Raw genomic sequence first — 6,190 nt, 5'->3', positions numbered from 1 at the left:
GCCAACTACTGCTCAGGGTGATGTATATGCCCCATACTCTTAAGGGATGTATATGACGCAGCCTCTCCTGGGATGTATATGCCTCAGTGTTTCCTGTGATGTATATGCCCTAGCTTCTCCTGTGTTGTGTATGCCCCCAGCCTCTCCAGACCAAGACAAACATGGAAATGTAGTGGTGAGAATCAAAATGATCCATCTCACCGAACATCACAGTCTCTCCAGCCACCACTCTGGGGCTGATTTTATTAATTATTTTAACAAATATAGCCTGGTCGTGTTCAAGTTGATAATTTGGTGTGGCCCCCGTTGGTTGGTAGAAAATTCCAAATGGTCCCCGGCAGTAAATAGGTTCCCAAACCCTGTTTGAAAGTTTTGTCCAAAAATGTAAGCAACAGCGAAAATAAACTAGAAAGATTTATGTGACATACAAAACAAAAAAAAACATTTAAATCACAAACATTCACATTTAGTGGCCCTGCTGTTGGGCTGCCAAAAACTGTTCCAGCATCTCCCCATGACGCCGGACGGCTTCTGACAAACGCCGTTGTGATTCCACCAGGTCCTGTAGTGTGGGGATTTCTGTGGAGGGAATGGGAAAAGTTAACCATCCTTGTTCCAACATCGAACTGTCAGGTATATGTTTTTGGTTGACCACTTACGGTTCTGGGGTTCATCACCTTCTTCCTCTGAGGCGCTGATGGCCCAACCAGATCCTGTGGCTAGGGAACACAAATCAAATATTAGTACACGACAGCCCACCATCATTTAAACATCCCTGTATCCTTTACAACTTGTAGGGACACCATGTTATGTGCATAAATTACAGGAAGGGTAGCCTGCACAAAACTCACCAACTGATGCGGGGGAGAAGGCATCGTTAGAAGGAGAAGTATGGGGAGACAGGGTAGAAGGTGGTGATGGGGTTGAAGGAAGAGATGGGGTTGCAGCAGGTGATGGGGTTGGAGAAGGAGAGGGTGTCCCAGCAGGCGCAGCAGGCGGAGGTGGTGGATCTGCAGCAGGAGATGGTGGAGCCGGCGGGGATGGTGGATCCGCAGCAGGAGATGGTGGAGCTGGCGGAGATGGTGGATCCACAGCCGGAGAGGGTGGAGATGGTGGAGCTGCCTGTGCAGCTGGAGGTGGTCCTAGGTATAGGAGAAAACTTTTATTGAGCGCATAACTCCAGGCCACTATGGCTTACGCCTACTTTACACCATACAATTCTGCATACGATATCGTATGTGATGTGACACGCCCCCATCTTATGTGCGACAACTGAAATTTGTTGACCGTGTCGCACCTATGCTTTGTTCCTGTCACAAGTACTTACCCTTCTATACGACCATCCATACGTAAGAAGCGGGACGCAGGTAAGTTGCAGTTCATCATTCCCGGGGTGTCACACACTGCGATGTGTGCTGCCTCGGGAACATTGAGCAACCAGACGTTCAATTTTTAGTAATTGAACGACGTGTATGCGATGAACGGTTATTCGTTTAATCGTAATCGCATGTAGGTTTTACAGACTACAATATCTCTAACGATGCCGGATGTGCATCACTTACAACGTGACCCCGCCGACACATCGGTAGATATATTGTAGCATGTAAAGCCCGTGTATAGCCTGCTTTTTTACGTATGTTTGACAAACCTTTTTCTAGGGGCACCAGACACATGGGGACCACTTGCCTCAAAGCAGCAAACATGCTGCATTCATTGGAAAAACAAGGCACAAAAATCAATCACTTAAATTATTCTATTTTATTCTGTTCTGTAAATAGTATAACATATGGCTTGTACTCAAGGCTTCTAATGTCACTCTGATATGCACCGAGATAACAATGATAATCAGAGATGCAAATGCAAAGAGAAAATAAACCCATTATACCCCAGGAGCATTGAAGTTTTGAGGTATCCGAAATTTACCTATGATCAAGTTAGATAATTAGCTCCTTTTCGCCACCTTGACCCTCTGATATGCACACTAGATATCTTGGTATAATGTAATTATTTTCTTTAGATATGCACTGAGATAACAATGATAATCAGGTCAATGGACAATACTCCAAACGCGATTACACAGCATGGTTTATTGCGAAATGGTTTTTGTAAAGACTGGCACAGTGTTGATCAAATCCTAATATATGCAAAGAGTAAATAATCCCATTACCCCAGGAGCATTGAAGTTTTTAGGTATCTGAAATTTACCTATGATCAAGTTTGCATACCATACCTTTTACAAAGGATAATTAGCTCTTTTTCGCCACCTTGTCCCTCTGATATGCACACTAGATATCTCGGTATAATGTGATTATTTTCTTTGCAATATATTGCATTTGAACTACACTGTGCTTTCCAAACAACCTTGTTCTAATCGCGTTTGGAGCATTGTCCAGTCATCTGACTATCCTTCTTATCTCGTTGCATATCTGAGTGAGCAAGTTTAGAAGCCATATGTGTGTGTATATTTCTAGTTCATATGTTTCAGAAATAAATCCCCTCCTTTGGGTCCTCGCCAAACTACCTCATATTTTACACAATTGTATTATTATTCTTTGTAAATTTTATATAAATTAAGATTTTTTTTTTTTATTTTAATGATTGGTCATTGGCATTTTGTGCCATGTTTTTCCAATTGTAATCACTGGGTCACCAGTGTCGGGGAAGAATATCACAGTTAATGTCCATGTTATGAAAGTATGTATGCTGCATTCATTGCTGCACTTATGCATGCGTGGGGAGTGGGTGACAGGTCCTCGATAACTTGTTCAGCACCCATGTGTTCTATTATTTTTGTTTTACTGATTTTTTCAATACCTTTCATTTTTCCACCAGACAGAACTTTTCAGATTTTTCAGTCAATGTTCCCATATGTTTTCTGCGGGAACCTCACACCACTTTTTATTGCTGTAAGCTGCGTCCAACACCATTAAAGGGGGCTTGACACACTACGACATCGCAAATATAAGTCGATGGCATCACGGAATTCTTGACGCACAACCGGCCGCATTAGCGATGCCGTCTGTTGCGTGTGACTCCGATGAGCGATTTTGCATCGTTGAAAAAACGTGCAAAAACGCTAATCGGCGACATGGGTGTCCATTCTCAAAAATCGTGAATGCAGCAGTAACGAAGTTGTTCCTCATTCCTGCGGCAGCACACATCGCTGCGTGTGACGCCACAGGAACGAGGAAGCTCCCCTTCCATGCCTCCCGGCCACATTGCGGAAGGAAGGAGGTGAGCGGGATATTACGTCCCGCTCATCTCCGCCCCTCCACTGCTATTGGGCGGCGGTTCATTGACGTGGCTGTGACGCCGCACGGACCGCCACCCTTAGAAAGACACCGTCGCCGGACAGGTAAGTATAGGTGACGGCTCTGGGCGATGTTGTGCCCGTGCCGGGCAGCGATTTGCCCGTGCCGCACAACAGATGGGGTCGGGTACCCACAGTAGCGATATCGGGACCGATATCGCAGTGTGTAAAGTAGCCTGTAGGCCAGGGGTGGGCAATTAATGTTCCCATGGGGCCGCATGAGAAATTGGGATGGTTTTAGAGGGCCGGACTAATATAATTAACTCAGTTTTAACCAATACTGTATATAGCATATATACTATCCTTCATACACAAACAGTAAGTTACGGACTGTGTGACCCCTCGTGGCCCTGCATGCACACCTATCCTTTTTTTCTCTGGCAGCACAGGTGTCACACGGATCGCACACTGATGTGATCTGTGTGACATCAGTGTGACAAATACCAGAGAAAACACGGGTCTTTTTAATAAAAAGATTTTCTATATTTACCTCTCTCCAGCGCTGCTGTCTCTGGCTCTGCTGCCTCCCGCTCCTTATCGATGGTAATTATACTCACTGAATATTCACTGCAGTGAGCAGCTGGAAGCAGGGACAGTGCTGGGGACCGCATCGCTGGGTGAGTATACAGGTGTGTGTGTATGTTGAGAACCTGGAAGCCGGAGCATCTCGGGGACTCGTCACAGTTCCCAATGAACTCTGATGAACCCATGAAGCTGTAGCGTGGGTGTCGCAGGATGGTCATCAAAGTTCATTGGAAACTCTGATGACCTCCTGGAGGCCACTGTGCTTGCAGAATACTCACCTGTCCCTGCGTTGATGCCCTCAACGGTGCTGTGCCCGGTGCTGTCATCGCGCCGCTCCGGCTTCCAGGTCCTGAGTGCGGTGAATAATCAATGAATGAGCAGTGGTCAGGAGCGGGAGGCAGCAGAGCTGAAGAAAGCAGGTAAATATGGAAAATCTTTTTATTTCACAGACTCGTGTTTTCGCCGGTACCTGACACATGTATGCAAACAGGTACCGGAGAAATGCAATCAGGCCCTGTAATGGCGGAATGGCGCTGCAGGGGGCGGGGAGAGAGCACATGGTACCACTCGCAGTTACGGGCTTTACTCTCTGCACGCACGCACACATACATACACACACGCTATAGACATATATACACAAACAATCCCCATATACTACATCACTACACCCCCATATACACCTGTAATATACATCACTACACCCCTATATCCACCTGTAATATACATCACTACACCCGGGCTCCCGCTGACATCCTTCTTCTCTTGTACGGCTCCCCGCTGAGCTGCCTCCTCTCTCCGTACGGGGTCCGGCTGCTGCATCTTCTTCTCCTGCCGGGGCGGGAACTTTTCAAATGACACACACGCGCGCCGTACTGACGACATCAGGGCGCGTGCGTGTGTGTCACAGGGAAAGTGTCGGCAGGAAACAGAGAACAGATTCCTGTCTTCCGCTGCTGCACTGTGCGGTGCTGCAGTATCAGTCCTCTGTTCCCTGCCGGCACGCAGCGTGTGATGAGGGCAATCTGACCACAGGCCGCCCGGAGCCTGGAGCTCTGGACAACACGTCAGATTGCCCTCATCAGTGACCGGCCAGCAAGGATGCCCGGAGCCAGGCGGGCCGGTCACAGAGAGTAGGCGGGCCGGATGTGGCCCGCGGGCCGCCCCTTGCCCAGGTATGCTCTAGGCCATAAAAGGTGATCCTACAATATATTTTTGGGGATATTAGATTTAACATGTTTACTAAATGGTAACACCGATGTTTAGATCCATGATCCATGAACCATAAAGCCATGGGTTGTTCATGGGTAAACAAAACCGAACCGGACCAAAGCCGCTAAACAGCACTCACCATGACGCCTCTCGATGTCTGCTCGGATGCTGGCGAGGAGATCACTGGATTTATAGCGCAGGTCTGCCAGTTTCTTCCTAATTTGGGTTGTGGATCGCTCCACCCCAAATCGACGGGCCAGGCCTCTACTAATTAGCCTCAGCACAGCCTGCTTATGAAGCATGGGATGGTCATGCTGTGCCTCGCAGAAATAGTCTTTTTTGACCATCATTTTTACTAAATAACGGACCTCCACAGGCCCCCATGGAGAACTGCGACTCCTAGCCGCCATGTTCCCGCCTCTGAGCATTAACAGAACATGTACGCCGCCCAACAGACTTCAAAGGCGACGTGAGCAACGTCATCACGTCACGTTCTGAACAACGTCGCAATAGCGATCCCGCTAGCGGTCTCGTTATCAACGAGCCGCTCGAACCGCGTCACAGTAGCATTCCCGTTCGTGAAACTAGCGGTCTGAATAAAGCTATCACAGAGTCACAGTAGCGTTCCCGTTCGTGAAACTAGCGGTCTGAATAAAGCTAGCACAGAGTCACAGTAGCGTTCCCGTCTGCGATCCCGGCTGTAACCGAGTCAGATAGCAAAAGGCATAGATAGCACTTAAATCTTTGATTTATGTTTGTGTATTGGATTTTTGTGTTATGGAATTATGGAATGTAAAGTTATGGAATATTCTTGTACATAGGGGCAGTATTATAGTAGTTATATTCTTGTACATAGGAGGCAGTATTATAATAGTTATATTCTTGTACATAGGGGCAATATTATAGTACTTATATTCTTGTACATAGGGGGCAGTATTAAAGTATTTATATTCTTGTGCATAGGTGGCAGTATTATAGTAGTTATATTCTTGTACATAGGGGGCAGTATTAAAGTATTTATATTCTTGTGCATAGGTGGCAGTATTATAGTAGTTATATTCTTGTGCATAGGGGCAGTATTAAAGTATTTATATTCTTGTGCATAGGTTGCAGTATTATAGTAGTTATATTCTTGTACATCGGGGC

The 6,190-nt window shown here is 46.5% G+C and overlaps 1 long non-coding RNA gene across 1 annotated transcript; it reads right to left on the bottom strand.

Moving 5' to 3' along the window:
- Positions 1-554: 554 nt before the first annotated feature.
- On the bottom strand, positions 555-1,104 carry LOC142277058 (uncharacterized). The gene is made up of 3 exons (XR_012740415.1): positions 852-1,104; positions 660-719; positions 555-579 (listed from the first exon to the last, which is right to left on the bottom strand). It is a non-coding gene; the product is annotated as an uncharacterized LOC142277058 (long non-coding RNA).
- Positions 1,105-6,190: the final 5,086 nt, after the last annotated feature.

This window comes from Anomaloglossus baeobatrachus, unplaced genomic scaffold (genome assembly GCF_048569485.1).
Source record: "Anomaloglossus baeobatrachus isolate aAnoBae1 unplaced genomic scaffold, aAnoBae1.hap1 Scaffold_405, whole genome shotgun sequence".
In the NCBI taxonomy this organism is placed as follows: domain Eukaryota; kingdom Metazoa; phylum Chordata; class Amphibia; order Anura; family Aromobatidae; genus Anomaloglossus; species Anomaloglossus baeobatrachus.
This window is presented reverse-complemented; position numbering and strand designations above follow the sequence as displayed.